This window comes from Marmota monax, unplaced genomic scaffold, assembly GCF_021218885.2.
Source record: "Marmota monax isolate L192 unplaced genomic scaffold, Marmota_monax_Labrador192_F-V1.1 WCK01_AAM20220418_F8-fsc00147, whole genome shotgun sequence".
Taxonomy (NCBI): Eukaryota; Metazoa; Chordata; class Mammalia; order Rodentia; family Sciuridae; genus Marmota; species Marmota monax.
Window position 1 is genome coordinate 1,445,097 of NW_026693552.1, and position 27,460 is coordinate 1,472,556.

The following is a 27,460-nucleotide window of genomic DNA, read 5'->3' on the forward strand; positions in this document are numbered from 1 at the left end:
TTGGCGGACCGGAAAGTCAAGTCAGCAGTTAGGTACTCAGCGTGAATTTAGGGAAGCCTCTTCCTAAATCTCGGTGGCGGCCCCGCCCCTTCCACAGGTTCTGGCCACGCCCCGATCTTCTATTGGCTAGTTCGCCACCTCCACTCGACCGCTCCGAAGACCCGGAGGAGCGGAGTTGTCCAGAGGCAGCTTCAGTGCACCCTCGCTGCGCATGCTCGCGGGGAGCCGGATTCCGGGTCCGGAGTTGGAGGCTTTGGGTGGCTTCGGCGCAGCGCGCTGTGTAGGGGCGGGCTGGGAGGCGCGCGCTTGGTGCGCGTTGCCGGCGTCGCGGGTACGCGGCACGCTCCCGAGGAAGGGAGGTGTGGGGTCGGCTGCGGGTAGCGCGTGGCCGGGGTGGGGGTGGGGGGAGGGTCGGGTGTCCGCAAGCTCGGCGTGCGGGTTCCGAGTGGCTGCAGGCGGCCTGGGCTGCCGGGGCCGACGCCTGGGTGGCTGCCGCCGCCGCGCCTGCTGCGAGATGGCGATCCTGGGCACGGAAGGGTGAGAGCACCCGCCGGTGGAGGAGGCGCTGCTGCCTTGGCCGCCCGGCCGACAGCTTCGCGCCGGGTAAGGACGCCAGGGCGCGGGGTTGGGGCTGGGGGCGCTGGCGGGGCGGGGGCGCGGGCCGGGAGTCTGCGCCGCGGTGCCAGGAGCCCGGCGCTGGCTGTCCGCTGCAGAACCCTCGGAGGGACTGTCGGGGGTCAGTCCGCTCTGCGGTGGCTGCCTTCTTCAGTCTGGGGGCCGGGAGTTTCTGGGGTGGGGTCACAGGTCTTGCCCCGAGTTGGCCCAGGCACAGGCCTGTGCTGATGATACTGGAGCGGAGCGAAGTGTTTTCGTGACTCTGCAGCCGCAGTTCTCAAGCTCCCTCAGCCTTCAGTTCGCCTTCTTTCTACCTTTCTTCCTTTCCCTAGCACCTTTCTCAAAACTGCCGGTGCCCTGACTTTCACCCCAGTTCCACCATCCCAAACCAAGGACTCCTGCCTTAGAACGTCTTTTTCTGACGTGTTTTAAGCACTTCGCTTCTATACTGGCTCCGTAGCTTCCCCCACCACAACCCCCCCACCTCCACCTTTTGTGACCTGGTAGGTTCCAGTGACCTTGCAGATTTTTACTAGTCCTATTTTATCTGGTGGCTTGGGCCCTGTCCTGTGATATTTTTAAATTTTTTTAGTTCTGTAGTTTGTGCATGGCTTTTACAACCTTTAAATGATCAGTTTGTGTGTGCAGGAACTGTGCAGTCCTTTCTTTGCTCCATCGATTTGGAGTTGAGGTTTTTATTTTTTATTTTTTTATTTTTTCCCTCCAGAAATTATATGAAGTCTCATTACCAAAGAAGAGGAGTTATCTATTATAATTTTGACATTTTAATTCATCCAGGATAAAATATTTTCCAAGGAGCTTGATTTGTTTTTCCAAGTTTTTATCCTTTAGTGTAGGCGAATGTGCAACAAGAGTTGAGCTTTAAAATGCTGCTTGTAATAGTTATGGAAAATGATAACATTCAGGCTTATCTTCTGCTTTCCTTTAGTGGCTTTTTTTTTTTTCTTTTAACCAGAAATATCTGGTTTACAGTTGTCTGCAGGTTTGTACATGAGTTCAGACTTATGCATAAATACACTTCACCTGTCTTACAAAGTATGTGTGTATTGTGCAGAGCAAAATTAGGAAAAAATTAAATTCTTAAATAAAGGCATCCTCTTAGTTTTATGACTTGTTTTCCCCATAAAGTAGCATATTAGCTGTGACTGGAAATTAGTATTTTTCATAAATAGTTAATGTTTAAAAAATTAAAAATGTAGTTGCCAAGTTTGGGAACTACTGAGATGTATGAAGTATATGGTATGTTTCTTTGGGTCATGGCTTATTAATATTTTAAAATAGTTCTTCCCATAAAATGTATAACTGCTTGTAAGACCTAAGACACCATGATTTTGAAAAACAATGTGAAGATTTATGTTATTTGGAAGCCTAGCAAGATACAGGAGGTCACAGATCAAGTCTGCTTTAGAAGAGAGACTAATCTTTGCTGTTTACTTAACAATGGCTGAAATTTCTTTTCCTTGCACAAACATTAAGCATCTACTGTATGACTGAGGTGTTTTGGGAAATACAAAAATGAGGATGATTAGTACTGCTTGTCTAAGGAGGTAGGCACGTATGTCCCATTGTTCTTTTAATCTATACTTAAGTTTCATAAACAATACAAAATCCTCTTAGAATTCAATCCCAGAGTGGGTAGAAGTCAGATCATTTGGCAAAGTGGAAGTAAAGTGGGTTAGTTCATGGAGCATTTGTCTTTTGAGATCTTGGATTTGAAGGATGACTATGACTTTTGACAGGCAGGGAAAGGTGATCCAAGCAGATAAAAGGATCTAAGAGTACAGAGTTTATACATTTAGAAGAGGCAAGTGATTATGTTTGTGTGGGACATAAAGTATTTGTACTAGGATAAAGGATGATAAAGGTTGAAATAATCATTTGGTCCAGTCAATTGTCTTGTCCCCCTTCTCTGCCCCTCCCCCACCATGGGAATTGAATCCAGGAGTGCTTTGCTACTCAACTACATCCCCAGACCTTTTTAAAAGTTTGAGACAGGGTTTCTCTAAGTTGTCTAGGATGGCTTAGGACTTGGAATCCTCCTGCCTTGAGTCTCCCAAGTAGCTGGAATTACAGGTGTGCATCATCATGGTAAGCTAAGTGGCTTGTTTTTAATGACATGCTAATGACTTTGGATTTCTTAGGCAATGAGGATTCCACAGATGATTTTTGAGTTGGGAGCAAAACAATTTTAAAACTTTGTTTTAGGAGGATAAATCTTGTAGTAAAATGTAGTGTGATTTGAGATAGGGCAAGCCTAGGGTACATAGATCTCCCTATAGTTTAGTTCATAGGTCTGAGCTATGAGTCTGAGCTAAGGTGGTAGTAATGCTAGTGGAAAAGAGAAAGGCAGCAGAATAGGCAATTTGATGAAGTCAAGTAACTTGATTCTGATGCAGGTTTATTGGGAGATTATTGGTGGCATTTTGAGCAAAAATCCATGGAAGCATTTTGTGTTTTACTTTATAACCTTCTGAGGGATTACTAACCCTTATGGAAATTAAAGAATTCTGTTGACCTGGAATATTTTCAGATTCACCTATAGATTGTGGATATGATTTTAGGGGAGGCTGTGGATTACATGAATCTCCGTTGTGAATCCTGTGGGCCAGTCTGTTGGGCTGGAGGCAGCTCCCAGAATTACTGAGAATTTTTTAAAAATAGTAGAATCTTCGTATTTTTCCATTCACTGATATTAAGAACTCCCACTGTAGGGACATAGGGACATTATTTGCAGCTAGAAACGCTTGTGTTGTCAGAGACTTTTGACTAATATACGTTATTTGCTGTTATATTACAGAACAAAGTAGCACAACAGTTTATATAATTGCACCACGTACTAGTCAGCAAGTGGGTAAAGCAAATCAGGAGTTTGTTGACATGATGGTTTTCTTTGTGTTTTAAAAATCATCCAACTCATTTACCATCAGTTGGATATAATTAATGCCTTTAAGTGACCTCAGCAGTTAAGGACTAGATCCAAGGAGATTCCTTCTAGTACTTAATTCTTGGATTTTAGATTTTCATTGGAATATGTGTACCCATTTTGTTTCTTAGTGTTTTGAGAGCTGATGAGTCTTGGGGTGAGTTGGGTGGATGGAAAGCACATAACACTGTCAGACTAGTCATTTAATTATAATTGCCTTTGTAGCTCTCATTTTTGGATGGAAGTGATATAAATGAAATAATTTATTTTTTATTTTTTTTTAAAGAGAGAGAGAAAGAATTTTAATATTTATTTTTTAGTTATTGGCGGACACAACATCTTTGTTTTGTATGTGGTGCTGAGGATCGAACCCAGGCTGCACGCATGCCAGGCGGGCGCGCAACCACTTGAGCCACATCCCTAGCCCTCAACAATTTTTTATCTACTCTATACCTGAATGCCTTAAGTAAGAATATTCTTTACCTTACCTTCATTCATTTTATCAATTGAACACCCAAACTTGACAAAATAAACTGTGTTTCTTATTTAGTGAGTTTTCTAAAAAAAAAAAAAAAATGAAGTTACTCAGTCACTAGTGTGTTTAAGACATGGTTTGATTAATGAACAGTTGACTTCTCTGCACCTTCAAGATTGTCTCCCTGGTAAGAGAGAAACAGAACATGTTGTTATTTGGTTTCTTTTCCAGCTTTAGTAACTTTGATTCCATAATTATTACAAAAACTGGAGTCTTTTTACTGATTGTATAAAACTGTAATCATAATGAACAGTGGAAAATCAATAAATTGCCTGTTATAAACAGTGTCCAAGGAATTAGTTATTAATACTTGATGGAGGAAAAATGTCTGTTGAAAACAGATGTATTTTACTTTTTGATGGCATTAAGAAGAGTATCCTTATAACATTTTTCATTATTTTATAATGACTGTAAATGCTGGATTATTTGATTCTTTGTGACAATTGGAAACTAGGTGGGTCAGGAAGTAATCATTGCTTTTTAGATGAATATACAGAGGCTCAAAAGAAGTTTAAAGAACTTCAGAAAAGTTAAATTTGGGGGATATTTGGCTAGTTAGTGGCCAAAATCAGAACTAGAATTAAGCCCATATTTTTGTATGTAGGTCAATATTTTTTTCCCACTAAAATTCCAATTCTTCACCTACAATGGAGCTTTACTTGTAGGAAATATATGAAAAGTTTGAATTGATCTCTTTGGAGTGTTTAATTTTTGTAAAGTGTAGATTTGAACTTGTCTGTTTCCCTTTTTGTTGTGAAGATAGATGGTAACCTAATTGTAGGCTCTTTAGGTAATGTTGAAATTTGTAAATATTTTATCACAGAATAGTTATAATTTGTTAAGGATAAAACAGAAGTGGTTTTCTTGTTTGGAATAATACATTGGTGAAATGTAAGTATTAATTTCCTTTTGAAAATTTGTTGATTTCATATATTTTTTTCTTTGGTGGTGTTAGGGATTGAACCCAGGACCTTATGCATGGGAAGCAAGCACTCTACCAGCTGAGCTACATCCCCAGACCCGAAAATTTGTTGATTTCAATTCTGTTGTTTTTATAAGATGAAGTCTTTGAAAAATTGTATTTTGGGGGCATATGAATCAGAACCCAGTTTTCCAAAATATCTATCATGATATTTTATTATTTTTACCTTTACATACCAAAATTTACCATTAAAAAAAAAGATGTGCCATTGAAAGTCCTTAGTGTATACTTTAAATTCGTGCTTAAACCTCTTTTTCTTGGGCTGGGGTTGTGGGTCAGCAGTAGAGCACTTTCCTAGCATGTGTGAGGCCCTGGGTTTGATCCTCCGCACCACATATAAACAAAATAAAGATATTGTGTCCACCTACAACTACAAAAATGTATTTAAAAAATCTTTATTTTTCTTTCTTTTTTTCATTTGGTGAATGTATTATGTTAAACCATGTGTCAGTTTCTAAGTTGTAGTGATGAGTAGCTTTTGTTGACTTAGTTTTGGTATACTTACTTTGTGGCAGAGTTGGCCTAGGACAACAAATAGGAAACTGGAGCTCAAGTATTGTTTCACTTATCTATTGCTTTGTAATAAAGAACCCTAAAATTAAGTGATTTAAAACACTTATTTGTTCAGTTTGCTCTCTTGGGTTGGGCTCCCTTGGGCAGTTCTACTGGATTTATTGGTGATCACTCTAATGGCTTCATTCACCTGACAGTTAAGCTGAGGGTTGGATGCACACACCTCTGTCTCTTCATGTAGGCTCGTATTCTCAGCCCTGTCCTCTCCATGTGGACTTTGCAGCATTGTACCAGCCTTACCTGGTAATTTAGGGTTCACAAGAGTGCAAAATAAAAGCAGCCAGCCTTCTTAAGGCATAGGCTTGGGGCTGTCACAGTATTGTTTCTGTCTCATTCAGTTGGTTAAAGCGAATTATAGGTTTAACCTAGATTCAAGGGGAGGGAACTACACAAGCACATGAATCTATTCAAAGTCCTCAATAACAGATTACTACAAATTTTTTTAAGTCTATCATCAGCTGTCTTACCAAAGATCTCCTGGAAAACTGCTTTGAGAGCCAAGGCTTAGACTGCTTACTACTTTCCCCAAATCTAGGCTTTGAGTCTTGCCTGCCTGAGGGAAAGCTAAGTGTGAAATGCAAATGGCAGCACTTTTGGCTTAATTCGAAGCTAGCTAGCCTTGGTCAGAAATGAAGAGGGGCTGGGGATGTATCCCAGTGGTACAGAGACTGCCTAGCATGTGTGAAGCCTTGGATTTGATTCCTAGCACTCCCCAACCCCAAAAGTGATGAAACTGGGACCTCTATGGTTTGATCTACTATAGTACTATTATGGGGTAGGATTAACTGGTTCTGCCTGAGGGCAGTTGGGTCTAAGAAAGTAACCAGCACCCAAGACCCCAGGCTGCTAGAAGCAATAGGGATTTATTCAATTTCATGAATGAGTCCAGATAGCACTTGATGCAGAGAATGGACTACAGGTGGGTAGAAATCCATTACTTAGCCTTTGTGATTAGATATGAAACCTAGGAGAGCAGAGCTTCTTGATCAGTCACTCTGGATTTGACTATCCTTGAGCATCTTGTGCCTCACGGATGTATTTTTTGTTTACAATGTCTTAACAAAGGTTAGGATAGCTGGGCATGGTGGTGCATGTCTGAAATTATAGCTACTTGAGAGGCCAACGTAGAAAGATTATAAATCTGAAGCCAGCTTTGACAACTTAACAGGACTCGTCTCAAATGATAAAAAAAAAAAGGCTGTGATGTAGCTCAGTCGTAGAGTGCCCCAGGGGCCAATATCTAGTATCATAAAACAAAAAGTTTGGGATAAGCCACTCTTCTCTGGGAAGAAAGAATGCTCTTTCCTTCTGTAGTCTGGAGTGCAGGTCTTCTCTTATGGAAATGTAAGGAATAAGGTAATAATCCTAAAACAGGTAGACACAATGATTGCTACCTGTTTATTTCCTCACTTGATCACTATCTCTATGTCATTTTGTCATATTAGTCTCAGTAGTACCTTTTTTGTTGTTCGAGTTAGCTACTAAGTGATGGCATGGTATGCTTGAAATGAAGAAAATAAGTGTTTAGTTTTTTTACATGATAGTTTCTGAGTGGAATAGTGAATTAATGCATTTCATTTAAAAAATTTCACTTAAAAGTAGGCCCCCACAGCCTACTGCAAATATCTTGCAAATTTCTGAAAATAGTAGAGGAGGAGTTTGGTGATTGAATGTACTGAGAAACATAATTTATAGAACTTAGGAAAGTCTAGTGTGCAAAGAAGGAGACAGATAGAATTACATTAAGGTGTTTCTTGAAGGCTCTCTGCTCTGAATTACTTGAATAGTTAAGCATGCTCCAGCAGTAACAGAAATGTAGGTATGATAACTTTATTTAACTAAGGGAAACCAGTTCTTTTGATAGCTGTTCAGTATACCCATAATTATGATTAAATAGGATGGGTGGAAGTAAACTGTTGAGTCCTGACTTGAATTAGGTTAGTGTGGCCGTGTATTAGTCCCAACTTGCCAAGATATACCACTCTTTACCAGTGTGGAGTTAGGGTGAAGTGGAGAATTAACTGAACCTGGTGTGTGTAAATTAAGATATTCTTTACCTTAGAAGTAAACAAACCAAACCCCCTACCTCCCAACTCCCCTTAAAATTTTAAGAATAGATGCACTCTTGGCATATGGATTAAGAGCTATGTTTTAAAGTCAGATCAGACTTCTGTCAGTGCTGCTTAATAGCAGTATTGCCTCTGTTTTCTTTTGCAAATATAAAGAACATTTTCATTATTGGATTTTTCTAAGGATTATTTGAAATCTTTATAAAACAGAAAGTGCGATGGCTACAACATCATAAGCCCTTAAATTATATTTATTGCTCTTAATTTGTTATTATTAAGTTGAAAATTCAAACTAGTAGTCACGACATTGTGGGCCATTCATTTCTCATGGGTAGTAGCTGGTATGGGCAGAGCTGCATATTAACTCTCACCTCTTTAATTTTTAAAAGTAAGTTGCTAAAAGGTTAAGGATGAATCTGGGAGAGATACTGACAGAACCCTGTGCATCAGTAGTGCATCAGTAGGTGATGGTTTGGCTATACAATCTGAGATCAAGAAATTGTTAACACTATCATTAGATAAAATGTGGTGTATACCAGTGTTTGTGAAAATGCAGTCCCTGCTTCACAATCATGCTTGTTAAACATGTAGGTTCTGGAATGTCTTTCAAGATATATGGTTTGGTCCTTGAGAGGGGAGCCCAGCAGTCTTCATTTTTAATAAATACCTCAGATGATGTTACACACACACACACACACACACACACACACACACACATATATATATATATATATATATATATATAATAGTTGCAGATATAAACTGAATCTGAAATTTGGGATCTTAGTGTGCTCTGTGGGACCATTTTTTTTCTAGCTAAAGTATTCCCACTTATAGTTGTAATATAAACACAAAGAGAGCTTAACATCTGAATCTTCCACATGTTTAAAAAAGCTTAAGATGATTGCCAAGGACTTGATACATACAAACTATAGAAACCTGATACAAGGTGATTATAGTGAAGAACAGGCAAGAGAAATGACCTTGGCTTCCTTGTTCAAAAACTTTCCCACACAAGAAGAAATTCTTTTTAATAAAGACAGTTCTTTTCTTTTTAGTTTTTAAAGATATTTTAGTTTTTAGTTGTACACAGTTAAAAAATTGTATTTATTTATTTTTATATAGTGCTGAGGATCGAACTCAGGGCCTCCCATGTGCAAGATGAGCGGTCTACCGCCGAGCCCAACCCCAGCCCCAGTTCTTCTTTTTTTTTTTTTAAATGCCTACTAATAGAGTTGTTATATATTATGATTATCACATGGTCTTATTGCTTTTCTCTTAGTTAAGATAAACTACACAAAAATATTTTTTTTCTTTTTCTTTTGTGCCAGGGCTCAAACCCAGGAGTACTCAACCAATGAACTACATTCCCAGCACTTTTTATTTTTTAATTTGGAGACAGGATCTCACTAAGTTGCTGAAACTGGCCTTGAACTTAGATCCTCCTTTCTCAAGTCTTTCAAGTTATAGGGATTACAGGCATGTGCCACCATGCCTAGCCCCCCTGTATATTTTTTGAGACAGGGTCTTGCTGAGTTGCTTAGTCTTTATAAAGTTTCTGAGGCTGGCCTTGAACTTGTAATCCTCCTGCCTCGGCCTCCTGACTTGCTGGGATTACAGGCTTGTGCCACCATGCCAAAAATAGATTTTGATTGAAGTGTGTCAAATTTGGAATTCAGGTTTTGAGGTAGAAAATAGGTTGGCTGTGGGTGTAATATCTTTTGGGAAAAGCTATTGCTCAGCATAAGGGCATTGACTTATGAAGAAAGTCACGAGAAAAGCTTTAAATTTAAAATGAAAATGAAAAATACTTTAGATCAATCTCTAACTTGCTAATGGTGACAGCCCTATATCTGTCTCTTAAACAATCCTCAGTTCTGTGACTAATAGGACCCCACCAAATCTGATCACATCAGTCATTGAAACAGCAGATCTTTAAATTGGGGACAGTACCTGGAAAAAATAAATCTACAAGTACGGTTGCTATAAACTGAAGTTATTGCTAGTACATTTTTTTTTTTAATGAAAAAGCCATAATTCTTTCTAAATTTAAGTGGAAAGGATTAGTTGGCATTTTTGTTTGAAAAGTCTGTTGTTTTTGTGGGTTCTTTTCACTGTCTTTCAGGGCCCGCTGTTTGTTTATTTATTTATTTATTTATGAATGACAGCGGAATGCATTTCAATTCTTATTACAATATAAAGCACAATTTTTCATATCTCTGGTTGTATACAAAGTATAGTCAAACCAATTCGTGTCTTCATAACTGTACTTTGGATAATAATGATCATCATATCCCACCATCATTAATAACCCGATGCCCCCTTCCTTCCCCTCAGGGCCCATTCTTTGAGGGTGAAAATAACAATAGAGTATTTCTTTGTGACCTATGATCTTTGGACTGTGGTTGTCAATGTTTAGCTGTGATTATCCAGAATGGAAAGAACACATTATACTTGGGAATTTCATTTTTTTAGGTTAAAAATTTTGGTAACTATAACTTGTTTTAAAACTCCCTTTGTAACTTAAGTTTTTCCTTTTAAGTGTTGTCTAATAAAAAGCTGAGGCCTTAAGGTAGAACAAACCTAGGTTTGGGTTCTGGCACTCACTTATTGACTGAGTGATACTGGTGAAGTTAACCTGAATTAAGCCCTAGTTTTATCATATGTAAACTGAGTTTTCCTATGTAAAGTGAGAATAATAATACATAATTCATAGATTTAAATCTGGCACTAAGTATTCAGTAAATATTTACTAGGGTGGTATATAGTACTTTGTCATTCATTGATATTGGGATCACAGTTTTAATTTTTAGAAAGACAATGCATCCCATGTACTACCATGTTATGTAAAACCTCAGTGAAATCTAGGGTGGTATCTGTGTTTTTGTTCTGTAAATGTTTAAGTATGAATTAATAAGAACAATAAATAGCCTCACATTTGGCTAGATTTTAGTGCTGTATGAGTTCAGGTCAATTCACTTTTTTCCCAGCAAATGAGTTACAAAGTAACTTTTATAGTTTTTTGCGTGAAATTTTGTAGATAAAGGGTTGTACACTTGTATTTTTTACTGCATTTTAAGCCTGAGAAGGATTACATTAATCTAGGAGTAGTGTTTTAGTTATTTAATAGGTTATTTCATTTTGGAAAATGTGTTCTTATGTTTTTCTCTAAGAATGAAGAATATTTGATGAAAGTTGATGCTTTATAGCATTAACATTCTTAGGAATAGTATTTATATTCAGTAAAATAACATCATCTGTCTTTTGCTTGAGTAGCTCTCAATTAATTTGAAATTGTATATTTATAACAAAAAAATGTGATAGTAATACATTCCTCCCAAGTACTCTAACATAATTTTGATCCAGTCCTTACTTCAGGTGTGGGTGTTGCTGTGTATTATTATGTAATATGGCTATGTAAATAAAGAGCCTTTCTTTACCATGGTCCTTACTTAACCACTGTTGTGAAGTATGGTAGAAAAATATTGGTGTTTCTATAGTTCAGAATAATTGAGAGTATGGTTCTGGTTGATATAGCAATGGGAGAAGGGACTAGGAAATTAACACTTCCTGGGCACTTTCTATATTCCTGATTGTGGGAAGAGTTCCAATTTCCTAGGGTTAATGTTAACTGTTTCCCCATCATAAAACTACATTAGTTTGGTGTTGGTATCCTTATTTTTCAGATAAGAAAACTGAAACTCATGTTAAACATATACAAATAGTAGAGTCGAAATTGGGACATAAGTCTGACTTAAAAACCATTCTCTGTATTACATTACCCCAATATTCTGTTCTCAAACTGGAAATTGTCATTTAGAAAATGAAGAGTTAGAAAATCTCCATGGTTACTTAATGTTGGTAAATTAGAATTCTTTGTGTATTTAGAAACAGGAAATGTTTTGGCATCAAATTTTGGGTCATGATATCCTGGTGGCCAGCACAGTATAGAATACTAGCCTTGTCAGCAGACCTTGATATGGCATTAAGGTGCTTTGTCTTCCTGAGTCATCTAATCAGCTTTCTGCTGCTTCATAAAATATAGTAAATATAGTTGGCTTTCCATAATTGGTGGTTCCTCATTTGTGGATTTAAGTACTTCAGATTGAAAATAAACTCTGTGTATTAAGCATGTACAGACACCCCCCCCCCCCCATTGTTCCATAAATAATACAGTGCAGCATTGGGTATTATAAGTAATCTAATATTTAAACTATATGAGAGTTTGTATGAAGGTTATTAGCAAATACTATCCCATTTTATATAAGGGACATAGCAAATGTGGATTTGGGTCTCTCATGGTTACCTGGGGATGACTGGTTTTTACACAGCTCTTTATGTTAACCTGAGTTTGGAACTCAAGTTTTTATGTACTTAGTCTTATTTGAGTAATATTTTCTTTAGTGACATTGTGTAGTACAGGAGCAGGAAAACCTGTTTTCTACTGCTGGTCACTAAGGCAAAGGGAAAAATTAGTGAGTGTACGTGCGCACACAAACACACACACATGGACTGTAGAAGTTTTGGTATCTTCTCATTGTAAACATAATATTTCATTAGACATTAAGAAATAAATTATAAAGAAAAGAAACTACCTCATTCTCAGTATACTGAAACTACTTAGGAATAGTTCTTTGTTTTTGTAACTTAAGTTTAGTATCAGTTTCTTTTTCCTTTGTTTTTTTTTTTTTTTTTGCATTACTGGGGGTTGAACCCAGAACCTTGTATATGCTAGACACTCAACCACTGAACTACATCCCCAGCTCTAGTATCAGTTTTTTAAGACAGAAAAATAGCAATCATTGCCTTAAATTAGCATAGGAGAAATGAAGTTTTTCAATGTATAATACATAAAAATATATTTCAATTTTTTTTGTTTAGCAGGAAGGGAAAGTAGAGCAGGGACAGAACCAAAATCAGTATGCTGGGCTGGGATTGTAACTCAGTGGTACAGCTCTTGCCTCTCCCCTGTGAGGTTGCCTCGCTCCTGTGAGGTTGCCTCGCTCCTGTGAGGCACTGGGTTTGATCCGCCGATCCTCAGCACTCAAAGATATTAAAAAAAAAAAAATGGTGTGATAATGAGAGACAGTAGAGCTGCCAAAGTCTTGTGTTTCAGTTTTATTTTTAAGAACCATAGCCATTTAAGTTGAAAATTGGAATAATTGTTACTAAATTTGATGAGTACATTTATTTACCATTCTCACTAATGTTTCCTAGTAAACAAAGTGCAGACAATTTTTATATGCAATGGAGTCAAGCTATTTCATTTTGGGGATGTTGGCATAATGTATTTAATTTTATAATTGAATTTTTTTTAAATAGAGCAACATCACCATCTTGTGGCCTTCTAGAATATTGTTGCCAAAGTTTTGTTTTCATAACTAAGGGTAAATAAATTACCTTGATCTCTTAATGTTAGTCAAGGGTTCCAGCAAATTTGTAATTTTCAGCTTTTAACATAAAGGAGGGTAGGGAGAGGAAAATAAAAGGACTATAATAAAATAATTTATAAAATAAAAGGATTGCAGCTTTGTAAAAGTAAGTGTTCAAGACAAATGATCATATAAAATTTAAAAAAAAATGAGGGGGCTGGAATTGTGGCTCAGTGGTAGAGTGCTCGCCAAGTGTGTGTGAGGCCCTGGGTTTGAGCCTCAGCACTACATATAAACAAATAAAATAAAGGTATTGTTAAAAAAAAAATAAAAATGAAACCAGTTTGGTTGGTATAGTTATGGATTATTTGTCTTATTTCACATTTTTTATGGAAAACTATATTCATAGAAATACTCCGTATTTCATATTGATGTAATTTTAAGCTAAAACATCTCAATATATTTTGTGGCTCTAGTTCTCATTTAATAAGAAAACTAAAACATAAAGCAGTTTGGATACCCTGCCTTATTCAGCCTATTGGTGGGATTTTTAAGTTTTTTTTTCCTAAAACAGTGTTTTCTAAACTAATGACTCTTGGAGGAGTGGTTTTTATATTAATTTTTACACTTCCTTTTTATTTGGAGGAGAATTTTAAAGGAAAACAAATGATGTATATGGTGGTTCATTTAAAAAAGCATCTAAAATGAATATGAGGCCTTTTGGTGCCTAGGGCTACTTAATTATTTTTGAAATTTGATTGACTCAAATATGTATTAAATATCTCCTGTGTGCCAGGCTTTGAGGTAAGCAAGGTGGGTACAGTGGAGAGGATTTATCCTGGCCCTCTTGGAATTTAGTATCAGGAAGAAAATAAAGCTATTTTGATGACACAGAAGTTGGACACCTTGGAACTCAGAAATATTAGGACCAGAACCAAGGAGTATGTTAAATAGGAATTCTGGATAAAAATAGCTATAATTTATTATTTCCTCTGGGTCAGACATCATGCAAGTGCATTAGGTACTTTTTCATAGTCTCAGAAGTTTATTTTGGAATTTTATTCTGATTTTTCAGAAGTAGCATATATACTCACACAAATAAGTATGTGGAGAAGCCCTGAAATATCTCAGTGGAACAATATGTTTACTTACAAAATTCAAGAGGTTAAGCACTTACAGGTCTAGCAGGTTTTACCTACTTGGTCTTGGCAGTCTACTGCCATTTGTAACATTGTTTCTGTGAAAAAAACAGAAATTTTAAAAGTCTCATTAATGTATAATTTGAGAATTCACAAAATACTTTTGCAGTGTTGTGAATGTTTAGTTAGAGCTGGAATATATCTAAGTGTAATGAACTTTTCTCTTGTTTATGTATTTTCGCTTGTTTGTTTAATAATTTAAGTGAGCATTTTAGGTTCTTTAATTTTGTATTGGACTTTTTTGCACTGAGCCTTTGTTTTGAGCTATGGAGATAAAATCACATTGATGAAGGTGGACATGGCCTTGGAACTCAGAAATATCAGGACCAGAACCAGGGAGTATGTTAAATAGTTTTATAGTCCACCTGTATAGGATCTGTCTCTCTCTCTCTCTCTCTCTCTCTCTCTCTCTCTCTCTCTGTACTGGGGATTTAACCTAGGGGTGCTTAACCACTAAGCCACATCCCAGCCCATTTTTTATTTTGAGACAAGGTCTCACTAAGTTACTTAGGGCCTCAGCCCCCAAGTTTGTTGGGATTACAGGTGTGCACCACCACACTTGGCTAGGATTTCTCTATTATGTTTTAATTAAAAGTCTCAGTTCTGTGCTATGTAAGTCTTTAGGCAAGCCCTTATCACTGAGGCTATATCATACTTTTTATTTTGAGACAGGATCTTGCTAAATTGCCCAGGCTGGCCTCAAACTAGCAATCTTCCTGGCTTAGCCTCCCCAGTAACTGAGATTATAGGCATGCATTACCACACCCGTCAAGCACAGAATATTTTGAAATCTCCCTTTTCCTTTGTATATGCAGCTACCACATAGCCTCAGCTCATCTGCACTATAACCATCTCTCAAGAATGTTTTGTTGACAACTCTTCACCTGTTGACTACTAAATCAGATTAGAATGCTTCTGTAATTTACTCTTTGTACATTCCTCCCTGCTAGTGAGTTTAAATTTGTTTCTTCTTCTATAGGTTTAGCTTATTATCACTTAAACATTCCCAATAAGTATATGCTGAGTAGAAGAAAAATTATCAGAAGTGACTTATATCTAGTTTGTTTTTTAATCTACTTATTTATTTATATTTAGTTGTCAATGAACCTTTATTTAATTAATTTATTTATATATGGTGCTGAGAATGTAACCCAGTGCCTCACACATGCCAGGCAAATGCTCTACCACTGAGCTACAACCCCAGCCCTATTTTTATTTTTTTGCCACATGGAAGTTTGATTCTTTTTTTACTGAAAATATTTTTTTCACATTTTTTTATTGGTGCATAATAATTGTATATAATGATGGGATATGTTGTTACATATTCATACATACACATAATTTAACAATATAATTTGGCCAATATCATTCCCCAGTATTTTCCTGAAAATATTGAACTACAGGTTTAGGTCAATATTTCTTTAGAGTATGGAAGCCCAGTCCATGTTTATTGAATGATTGCACTGTTGTCTCATGGTGAAGATAGAGGTCCAGGAGATAATGGGTATGAGGTGGCCGGTATTGGGCCATGTAAAAGGGAAGCAGACAATTTCAGTAAAGTAGGAGGAGGGCAGCAACCAAATTGCAAGGGTAGAGGTAAGAAAAAAGGTTGGCTAATTTTTTTTTTTTTTATTTTTTATTGTTGGTTGTTCAAAACATTACAAATTTCTTGATATATAATATTTCACACTTTGATTCAAGTGGGTTATGAACTCCCATTTTTACCCCATATACAGATTGCAGAATTACATCAGTTACACATCCATTGATTTACATATTGCCATACTAGTGTCTGTTGTGTTCTGCTGCCTTTCCTATCCTCTACTATCCCCCCTCCCCTCCCCTCCCCTCTTCTCTCTCTACCCCCTCTACTGTCATTCATTTCTCCCCCTTGTATTATTTTTCCCTTTCCCCTCACTTCCTCTTGTATGTACTTTTGTATAACCCTGAGGGTCTTCTTCCATTTCCATGCAATTTCCCCTTCTCTCTCCCTTTCCTTCCCACCTCTCATCCCTGTTTAATGTTAATCTTCTTCTCCTGCTCTTCGTCCCTACTCTGTTCTTAGTTACTCTCCTTATATCAAAGAAGACATTTGGCATTTGTTTTTTAGGGATTGGCTAGCTTCACTTAGCATAATCTGCTCTAATGCCGTCCATTTCCCTGCAAATTCTATGATTTTGTCATTTTTTAATGCAGAGTAATACTCCATTGTGTATAAATGCCACATTTTTTTTTTATCCATTCGTCTATTGAAGGGCATCTAGGTTGGTTCCACAGTCTTGCTATTGTGAATTGTGCTGCTATGAACATTGATGTAGTAGTGTCCCTGTAGCATGCTCTTTTTAGGACTTTAGGGAATAGACCAAGAAGGGGAATAGCTGGGTCAAATGGTGGCTCCATTCCCAGCTTTCCAAGAAATCTCCATACTGCTTTCCATATTGGCTGCACCAATTTGCAGTCCCACCAGCAATGTACAAGTGTACCCTTTTCCCCAAATCCTCGCCAGCACTTGTTGTTTGACTTCATAATGGCTGCCAATCTTACTGGAGTGAGATGGTATCTTAGGGTGGTTTTGATTTGCATTTCTCTGACAGCTAGAGATGGTGAGCATTTTTTCATGTACTTGTTGATTGACTGTATGTCCTCCTCTGAGAAGTGTCTGTTCAGGTCCTTGGCCCATTTGTTGATTGGATTGTTTGTTTTCTTATTGTCTAATTTTTTGAGTTCTTTGTATACTCTGGATATTAGGGCTCTGTCTGAAGTGTGAGGAGTAAAGATTTGTTCCCAGGGTGTAGGCTCCCTATTTACCTCTCTTATTGTTTGTTTTGCTGAGAAAAAACTTTTTAGTTTGAGTAAGTCCCATTTGTTGATTCTAGTTATTAACTTTTGTGCTATGGGTGTCCTATTGAGGAATTTGGAGCCCAACCCCACCGTATGTAGATCGTAGCCAACTTTTTCTTCTATCAGACGGCGTGTCTCTGATTTGACATCAAGCTCCTTGATCCATTTTGAATTCACTTTTGTGCATGGTGAGAGAAAGGGATTCAGTTTCATTTTGTTGCATATGGATTTCCAGTTTTCCCAGCACCATTTGTTGAAGATGCTATCCTTCCTCCATTGCATGCTTTTAGCCCCTTTATCAAATATAAGATAGTTGTAGTTTTGTGGATAGGTTTCTGTGTCCTCTATTCTGTACCATTGGTCCACCCACCTGTTTTGGTACCAGTACCATGCTGTTTTTGTTACTATTGCTCTGTAGTATAATTTGAAGTCTGGTATCGCTGTACCGCCTGATTCACACTTCCTGCTTAGCATTGTTTTTGCTATTCTGGGTCTTTTATTTTTCCATATGAATTTCATGATTGCTTTCTCTATTTCTACAAGAAATGCTGTTGGGATTTTGATTGGCATTGCATTAAACCTATAGAGAACTTTTGGTAATATCGCCATTTTGATGATGTTAGTTCTGCCTATCCATGAACAGGGTATATTTTTCCATCTTCTAAGATCTTCTTCTATTTCTCTCTTTAGGGTTCTGTAGTTTTCATTGTATAAGTCTTTCACCTCTTTTGTTAGGTTGATTCCCAAGTATTTTATTTTTTTTGAAGATATTGTGAATGGAGTGGTTGTCCTCATTTCCATTTCAGAGGATTTGTCGCTGATATACAGGAATGCCTTTGATTTCTGCGTGTTGATTTTATATCCTGCCACTTTGCTGAATTCATTTATTAGCTCTAATAGTTTCTTTGTAGACCCTTTTGGGTCTGCTAGGTATAGAATCCTGTCATCTGCAAATAGTGATAATTTAAGTTCTTCTTTTCCTATTTTGATGCCTTTAATTTCTTTCGTCTGTCTAATTGCTCTGGCCAGTGTTTCGAGAACTATGTTGAACAGAAGTGGTGAGAGAGGGCATCCCTGTCTTGTTCCAGATTTTAGAGGGAATGCCTTCAATTTTTCTCCATTCAGAATGATGCTAGCCTGAGGCTTAGCATAGATTGCTTTTACAATATTGAGGTATGTTCCTGTTATCCCTAGTTTTTCTAGAGTTTTGAACATGAAGGGATGCTGTACTTTGTCGAATGCTTTTTCCGCATCTATCGAGATCATCATATGGTTCTTATTTTTAAGTCTATTGATGTGGTGAATAACATTTATTGATTTCCGTATATTGAACCAGCCTTGCATCCCAGGGATGAATCCTACTTGATCATGGTGCACAATTTTTTTGATATGTTTTTGTATCCGAGTCGCCAGAATTTTATTGAGGATTTTTGCATCTAGGTTCATTAGAGATATTGGTCTGTAGTTTTCTTTCTTTGAAGTGTCTTTGTCTGGTTTAGGTATCAGGGTGATGTTGGCCTCGTAGAATGAATTTGGAAGTTCTCCCTCTTTTTCTATTTCCTGAAGTAGCTTGAAAAGTATTGGTATTAGTTCCTCTTTAAAGGTTTTGTAAAACTCTGCTGTATACCCATCCGGTCCTGGGCTTTTCTTAGTTGGTAGTCTTTTGATGGTTTCTTCTATTTCCTCAATTGATATTGGTCTGTTTAGGTTGTCTATATCCTCCTGACTCAATCTGGGCAGATCATATGACTTAAGAAATTTATCTATGCCTTCACTATCTTCTAATTTATTGGAGTATAAGGATTCAAAATAATTTTTGATTATCTTCTGTATTTCTGAAGTGTCTGTTGTGATATTGCCTTTTTCATCCCGTATGCTAGTAATTTGAGTTCTCTCTCTTCTTCTCTTCGCTAGCATGGCTAAGGGTCTGTCGATTTTGTTTATTTTTTCAAAGAACCAACTTTTAGTTTTGTCAATTTTTTCAATTGTTTCTTTTGTTTCGATTTCATTAATTTCAGGTCTGATTTTAATTATTTCTTGCCTCTACTTCTTTTGCTGTTGTTTTGCTCTTCTTTTTCTAGGATTTTGAGATGAAGTATGAGATCATTTATTTGTTGGTTTTTTCTTTTTTTAAGGAATGAACTCCAAGCAATGAATTTTCCTCTTAGAACTGCTTTCAATGTGTCCCATAGATTCCGATATGTTGTGTCTGTGTTTTCATTTATCTCTAAGAATTTTTTAATTTCCTCCTTGATGTCTTCTATAACCCATTGATCATTCAGTAACCTATTGTTCATTCTCCAATTGATGTATGCTTTTTCCTTCCTTCTTTTATCGTTGATTTTCAGTTTCATTCCATTATGATCAGATAAGATGCATGGTATTATCTCTACTCCTTTATATTGTCTAAGAGTTTCCCTGTGACATAATATATGATCTATTTTTGAGAAGGATCCATGTGCTGCTGAGAAAAAAGTGTAACTGCTTGATGTTGGGTGGTATATTCTATATATGTCAATTAAGTCTAGGTTATTAATTGTGTTATTGAGTTCTGTAGTTTCCTTATTCAACTTTTGTTTGGAAGATCTGTCCAGTGGCGAGAGAGGTGTGTTGAAGTCTCCCATGATTATTGTATGGTGGTCTATTAGACTCTTGAACTTGAGAAGAGTTTGTTTGATGAACATAGCTGCACCATTGTTTGGGGCATAAATATTTATGATTGTTATGTCTTGTTGGTGTATGGTTCCCTTAAGCAGTATGTAGTGTCCCTCTTTATCCCTTTTGATTAACTTTGGCTTGAAATCTATTTTATTTGATATGAGTATGGACACTCCTGCTTGTTTCCGAAGTCCATATGAGTGATATGATTTTTCCCAACCTTTCACCTTCAGCCTATGTATGTCTTTTCCTATCAAATGCGTCTCCTGTAGGCAGCATATTGTTGGGTCTTGTTTTGTGATCCATTCTACTAGCCTGTGTCTCTTAATTGGTGATTTTAAGCCATTAACATTTAGGGTTATTATTGAGATATGGGTTGTTCTTCCAGCCATATTTGTTTATTTATGTTACTAAACATGGTTTGTTTTCCTCTTTGATTATTTTCGCCCCCTTTACTGTCCTACTTCCCACTGTTGGTTTTCATTGTTATTTTCCATTTCCTCTTCCTTTAATGTTTTGCCGAGGATGTTTTGAAGAGATGGTTTTCTAGCTGTAAATTCTTTTAACTTTTGTTTATGGTGGAAGGTTTTAATTTCATCTTCCATCCTGAAGCTTAATTTCGCTGGAAACACAATTCTTGGTTGGAACCCATTTTCTTTCAGTGTTTGAAATATGTTATTCCAGGATCTTCTAGCTTTCAGAGTCTGTGTGGAAAGATCACCTGTTATCCTGATTGGCTTACCCCTAAATGTAATCTGCTTCCTTTCTCTTGTAGCTTTTAAAATTCTCTCCTTATTCTGTATGTTGGGCATCTTCATTATAATGTGTCTAGGTGTGGGTCTCTTATGATTTTGCACATTCGGCGTCCTGTAGGCTTCTAGGATTTGGGATTCTGTCTCATTCTTCAAGTCTGGGAAGTTTTCTCGTATTATTTCATTGAATAGATTGCTCATTCCTTTGGTTTGAAACTCTGTCCCTTCCTGTATCCCAATGACTCTTAAATTTGGTCTCTTGATGTTATCCCATATTTCTTGGATGTTCTGCTCATGGTTTCTTAACAGTCTTGCTGAGCTGTCTATGTTCTTTTCAAGTTGAAATACTTTATCTTCATTGTCTGATGTTCTATCTTCTAAGTGTTCTACTACTCTGCTGGTAGTATTCTCCATTGAGTTTTTAAGTTGGTTTATTGCTTCTTGCATTCTGCTCTCTCCTTACTCCAATTGGAGTGTCGTGACTACCACGCCGGCAGGTCACTGGGCCTGTTCCGGGCGTGGGCGGCGGCTCTGTTCTGCTCTGTTCTGCCCCTACTCCAATTGGCGTGACGAGTGTACCACGCCGGCAGGCCACCGGGCCTGATCCGCCGGTCGGTTGCTGGTCTGCCTACCCTGCAGGTGCAGACGGCGGCTCTGCTCTGCCCCCCCCTCCAATTGGTGTGACTTGTCTACCACACCCGCGGACCGCTGAGCCTGTTCCGGGCGCGGGCGAAGGCTCTGTTCTGTTCCTACTCCAATTGGGGTGACGTGCCTACCACCCCTGCCACCCGCTGGGTCTGTTCCACCGGTCGGTCGCAGGTCTGCCTACCTTGCGGGCACGGGCGGCGGCTCTGCTCTGCCCCTACTCCAAATGGGGTGACGTGTCTGTCGCACCGGCAGGCCACTGGGCCTGTCCCCCTGGTTGGTCGCAGGTCTGCCCACCTTTCGGGCACAGGTGGCGGCTCTGCTCTGCCCGTACTCCAATTGGGGTGTCGTGACTACCACGCCGCCAGGTGGCTGGGCCTGTTCCTGGCACGGGTGGCGACTCTGCTCTGCCCCTACTCCAATTGGGGTGACATGTGTACCACGCCGGCAGGTTCCTGGGCCTGAGCCGCCGGTCTGTTGCAGGTCTGCCTACCTTGCAGGCGCGCGCGGCGGTTCTGCCCTGCCCCTCCTACCACGCCTGCGGACCGCTGGGCCTGATCTGCATGTTGGTTGCAGGTCTGCTCACCCTGCGGGCACGGGTGGCGGTTCCGCTCCACCCCCACTCCAATTGGGGTCACGTGACCACCACACCGGCGGGGTCTGATCCGGGCGCGGGCGAAGGCTCTGCTCTGCCCCTACTCCAATTGGGGTGACATGTGTACCACGCTGGCAGGCCGCTGGGCCTGACCCGCCAGTCTGTCGCAAGTCTGCTTACCTTGCATGCACGGGCGGCGGCTCTGCCCTGCCCCTCCTACCACGCCAGTGTACCACTGGGTCGCGGGTCTGCCCACCTTGCGGGCGCGGGTGGCGGCTCCGTTCCGCCCCCTCTCCAATTGGGGTCCCGCGACCACCACACCGGTGAGCTGCTGGGCCTGCTCCGGGCGCGGGCGGCGGCCCGGCTCCTCCCCTCTGGCTCGTCGACAAATCGAGAGAGACTCGGGTGTCTGTGCTTCACCCTCCCTACCAGGAGACCAACTGTTTCTGTCGCCGCTGGTATTGATGAAGTTCTCTCCTCCGCCGCTTTCTGATGACATCAGATCTCTGCCATGTTGGTATCCTATGCGAATGGCAGCATTTCGTTCCCTTTGCCGGGTATCCAAAGCAACGGGTGATTCCTGACTGGTCCTCAGCAGGACCCGGACCGAGAAGCAGTTTCCGCGGGCTCCTTAGCCCTGGGCCAGGGCAGCTCCGGGAGCCGGAACTTGGCCGCTCCGTGCTTGGTGTATGCTCTGATAAGAGCAGGCTCCAAGAAGCACTCAGGCACTGAGCCTGAGTAATCTGTCTGCAAGCCGCAGGCGAATGGCAGCCTGAAATTACCTGTTCTATGGCTGAATGAGCTGCGGTCAGTCGAAAACAGGGATGGTGACGTCAGCTCTCCAGTATGGTGGCCGCTGGCCTCCTCTGTGGTCTGACCGGTGTGGAGAACCGAGATGGACCGCTTCCTTCGCCCGTCTCGAACCCAGAATTCAGCCCTGAGTACGGCGCTTGCACGGCTGGCAGAAACTGCAGCGCTGTATCCCTGCGCCGCTGTCTCCTCGTTTCCCAGCGCGCGCTGCAGACTCTAGCCGCGGGGCGATTTGCTGAATAATCAGTGTTACCCTCCGTGCAACAAATCTCTCGCGTTTTTTTGGGCTAATTTTTTTAAGAAGTCAGTTCGTTAAAGGATTTTTTCTCCCTGTTTGCTTGCTTGCTTTTATTTGTTTTTGTTTGTTTAGTTTTCAGTACTGGGATTGAACCCAGGAGCACTTTACCACTGACCTACATCCCCAGTCCTTTTTATTTTTTGAGACAGGGTGTTGGTAATTTGCTGAGGCTGGCCTGGAACTTATCCTAGAAGGTTAATAAAGTGCTGTAGTAACACAACTTCAGAAAGTCTGGCAGGAAATTTCAAGGCAGTGGCATGGACATTGCTAGTCGCTATTTGCCAGTTTTACTGTGAAAATCAGCAGAAAGCAGAGGGTAAAGATTTGAAAAACTTGGAGTTTGGTCTGAAAAGTGGAGTAAAACTGGAGCCAAGTAAAGTGTGGTTATTAAAAAGATTAAACACATGCTAAGGTATTTACACAGAGAAAATAGGAAAGATGACTTGAGGGCATCTCAGCAATTGGCAAGACCACACCTATCACAGGTTCATGGGTGTAAAAGTAAATTCCTTTGAGAAGAGACTGAGGGGTCACCTGCTTGCACAGGGGGTCTAGGAAGTTTTCTCACCATGCTTAGCATCCAGATACTTAGAAAGTGTTGCAGACATGAAACGAGAAACCTTGGATAATGCTTGAGATAGTAGCAGAACTTGATGTCTACCAAGTGGTGCTGGTTCTGCAAGAATGCAGGATGCTGGAGATAGTGGGTCATGGAAGCTGCTACTGAGATTTCTAAGGAACTCCTGGGAGGCCAAGCAAAGTGTAGTATCCTCAGAGTCACTGCTGGCAGTCACTGAGAGGGCAATAGGTGAAAATATGAGAAGGAAGCCAAAGCGACGGTGGAGACCCCTGAGATTAAGAGATGCCAGCCAGTACAGTGGAAAGTCTGCCAAAAAAGCTGCAGGAATCTAGCAGAGAAAAAGCTTGAGAGACCATGCGGTCTGCAGCCAGCAAACATGTGAGGCAAGCTACACAAGCCCTTTGGAGAAAACACCAAGACACCATGTTCCCCAGATGCTGGATGTGGAATTGTTTGCCTAGCTGGATTTTGGTTTTACTTTGCTCCTGTTTCAGGATTCTCCTGTGGAGAGATGGGGCACTGGGGCGTTCAGCAGGAAGCAGCATTTATTAGTTGTGGCATTGGCTGAGTGGATTCATATCCAAAATCTGAGCCTTGAACACAGGAGGCATTGCTTTATATTACCTCTTGTTAGTTCCTCTTGGTAGCTCTTTGTCTCCCATATAAAGTAATACACATTCTGATTGGGCATTCTGTTTCTGTACCTTAGAATTGTAACAGTGTTAAACAGTTGTGGAAGGGTGGTGCCCTGTTACCTTTTCTTTGTTCTGAGAAAGTCCCTACTATAGTCCCATCACTTCTTTGAATACCTTTATTTCTCCCTTTTGGGATGGAAATGTTTACTCTCTGCCATTATTTATTGGATATGCTTTTGATGTTTACAGGGGAAAATTTTCAAGAGTTGGCCTTGAGTCTCAAATGAGATTTTGGACTTGGGACTTTTGAGCAGTGCTGGAATTGTTAAGACTATGGGACTCTTGGAAATGGACTAAATGTACTTTGCATTGTGAGATGGGTGTGAATTTTGGGGGCCTAGTGGTGGAATATTGTGGTTTAGATATGAGGTGTCCCCCAAAAGTTCATGTGTGAAACAATGCAAGAATGTTCAGAGGTGAAATATTTAGATTATGAGAGCTTGAACCTAATCCACAGTATGTATTAGCTGCTTGGTAACTGTAGGCAGGTAGGATGTGGCTAAAGGAAGTAGATTGCTGGGGGTGTGTCTTTGGGGTTTATAGTTTGCCCCTGTCTATCTCTCCCCCCCCTCGCTCCCTCCCCCTCCCCCTTCCCTCTCTCTCTCTCTCCCTCCGTCTCCCTCTCTCTCCCCCTTTCTCCCTCCCTCTCTCCCCCTCTCTCCCTCTCTCTCTCCCTCTCTTCTCCCTTTCTCTCTCCCTCTCTTCTCCCCCTCTCCCTCTCTCCCCCTCTCTCCCTCTCCCTCTCTCCCCCTCTCTCCCTCTCTCCCCCTTTCCCCCCTCTCTCTCCCCCTCTCTCCCTCTCTCTCTCTTCCTCCCCCTCTCTCCCTCTCTCCCTCTTCCCCCTCTCTCTCTCCCCCTCTCTTCCTCTCTTTCTCTTCCTCCCCCTCTCCTCTTGCCCCTCTCCCTCTCCCCCTTCCCCTCCCCCTCTCCCTATTCCCCCCTCTCCCCCTCTCTCCCTCCGCCTCTCCTCTTCCCCCTCTCCCTCTTCCCCTTCCCCCCCTCCCCCTCTCATTCCCTCCCGCCTCCCTCTCCCTCTCCCCCCTCCCCACCTCCTCTCCCTCTCCCCCTCCCCCTCTCTGTTATGTGCTGAGCTGCTTTCCTGTGCCATGCACTTCTGCCATCATGTTCTCCCTCACCTCTGACCCAGAGCCGTGGAGTCTGCAGACCATGAACGGACTCTCTAAAACCATGAGCCCCAAAATAAACTTTTTCTCTGCTGGGCGGGGAAAGTGAAAATTAAGGAATAAATGAAAACAATCCAAAGTCTTGGTAAAAATTAACTTCCTCTGGTTGAAAATCTAAAATTTGGTGGCGAAGAATAATAATAGTTGGGTTAGGATAATTTGGTATATTAAAAATTAACATTCCCATAAAAAATACTTCCTGTGATCCTCCCCTAAAGTAATATGTTGTACACTAAAAAGAAATTTGGAATTGGCTGAAAATTCAGCAAGGTAGAGGAGAAAAAAATTAGGTTACTAGGTCCTGTGATTAAATAGGCATTTTTTAGGGACTGAGGATGTGGCTCAAACAGTAGTGTGCTTGCCTGGCATGCGCACGGCGCTGGGTTCGATCCTCAGCACCACATACAAATAAAAATGTTGTGTCCGCTGAAAACTAAAAAAAAAAAAAAAAAAAAAAAAATTAAAAAAGTTCTCTCTCTCTCTCTAAAAAAATAAAATGAAATAAAATAAATAGGCATTTTTAGGTTGAAATAAACATCCAAATTGCAGTCAGAGGTGAGAAAGTATCTATAGATTCCCATCTTTATTTGTCCTTTTTTCTGTAGATATTGCAAGTACTCTTCAGGTCACCCAAATTGTGCTACTTTAGAAGCATCACTTTTACCTAGTGACACACATGTAAAATTATCAGGGGCTTGACATTTTTGTGTTTGGGCTTAAGTGGATTAATCAGTGGTATAAATATAAGAAGAGGTCCTTATGGACAAGAAAATTTTATTAAAAATCAGCTCGCTTCTGTCACAGTTATAAGTATACACTGAACTTCAATGAAACTTCACGAAGCTTCTTTGAAGATACTGGTTGAAGACACATCCTAGAAAGAAAAGTCAGAGAGGGGGTGCAGTTTAAAGGAAACAGTATTAATATTGCATTGGTGAAATTGGAAACACTTGCACTTACTCTGTTTCCCCTGATGTATGTGATAGTTCAAAACTGTCAAGTGCTATGCACACATAAAATAGTGATGGTGTGGCTCCAGGGACAAAGGAGAGCTGGGAGGGACTGGAGTTCCTACAGTAAGTGGGCAGATTGTAAGGGAAGACTGTGGTGGAAGAGATAATTATTGGGAGGTTGTGAGCAGAATGGGGCCCATCAAGCTTGGGAGGGGAAACTTGTGTGAGATGATTGAATGGAGATTGGCAGTTTGCAAGCTACTGGGGTAATGAGTCCTTGGCCTGAATGCAGAGTCTGTTGGGGGAAGTTTGAGGGCAAGGTATATGGAAGAATTTACTATATAGGGAGGAACAGTAGGATTGAATATTAGAAAGCTCATGCAGGAAGTTGGAAATGCCTTCAGCCTTTAGGAGTCAAGAGTGTTGATAATTTGGAGGGTTTGTTACTGAAGTCTATGAGTGGCATTGTATGTTCAAAAAAACCTGCCTCTTACTTTACCTACTTCTGTTTCCCAACATGTCTTAGTGGGTAGTCCCCATATGACTGAATTTTTTTCTTCCTGAGTTTGCAGGCTACATGGAAATGAAAAAAAAAAAAAAATAGCACAATTACACTTTATATGACCAGATTCCACTAGAAAAATTTCTTTGAGGTATATAAAAAAGCTGTTTTGGCAGGTAGACCCATCATATTGTTTGTTAAGATTATCAAATATCCCAGTTTGCCTAGAACTGAGAGATTTCTTTGGATGTAGGACTAAAACCTGGATTGTCTTGGGCACACTGGGATGAGTTGGTCCACCCTCCTGTTTATTGTCACATTTTATAAGTTCACTGAAATGACTAGCAGTATCTCTAAAAATGACTTATCTCAATAGAATATTCCTGTATTGTTTATTTTTGCGGTACTGGGGATGAAACCCAGGGCCTTGGACATGCTAGGCGAGCACTCTATTACTGAGCTGCATCCCAAGCCTGTTTCTGTATTGTTTAAAATTAAACCCTACAAACTGTAGTCTGCATTTTTAAAGAAAATTTTATGCATTAGTATTTCTTAATCTCAGATATATTAGAAGGAGGACAACTTTACTACATTTCATTGATTTTTCGATTTTGTGCTGTTGATGTAATGGTTTTTTCTAGTTTCATGTTTTCTAACT

The 27,460-nt window shown here is 40.0% G+C and overlaps 1 protein-coding gene across 3 annotated transcripts in view; it reads left to right on the forward strand.

Moving 5' to 3' along the window:
* Window positions 1–410: 410 nt before the first annotated feature.
* Window positions 411–27,460, forward strand: part of Wwp1 (WW domain containing E3 ubiquitin protein ligase 1) — a 110,894-nt gene continuing 83,844 nt past the window's right edge. For all 3 annotated transcript variants that reach the window (XM_046458614.2, XM_046458616.2, XM_046458615.2), the window contains exon 1: window positions 411–603. The gene's annotated coding sequence lies outside the window, so the exon portion shown is untranslated. The remainder of the gene's footprint in view (window positions 604–27,460) is intronic.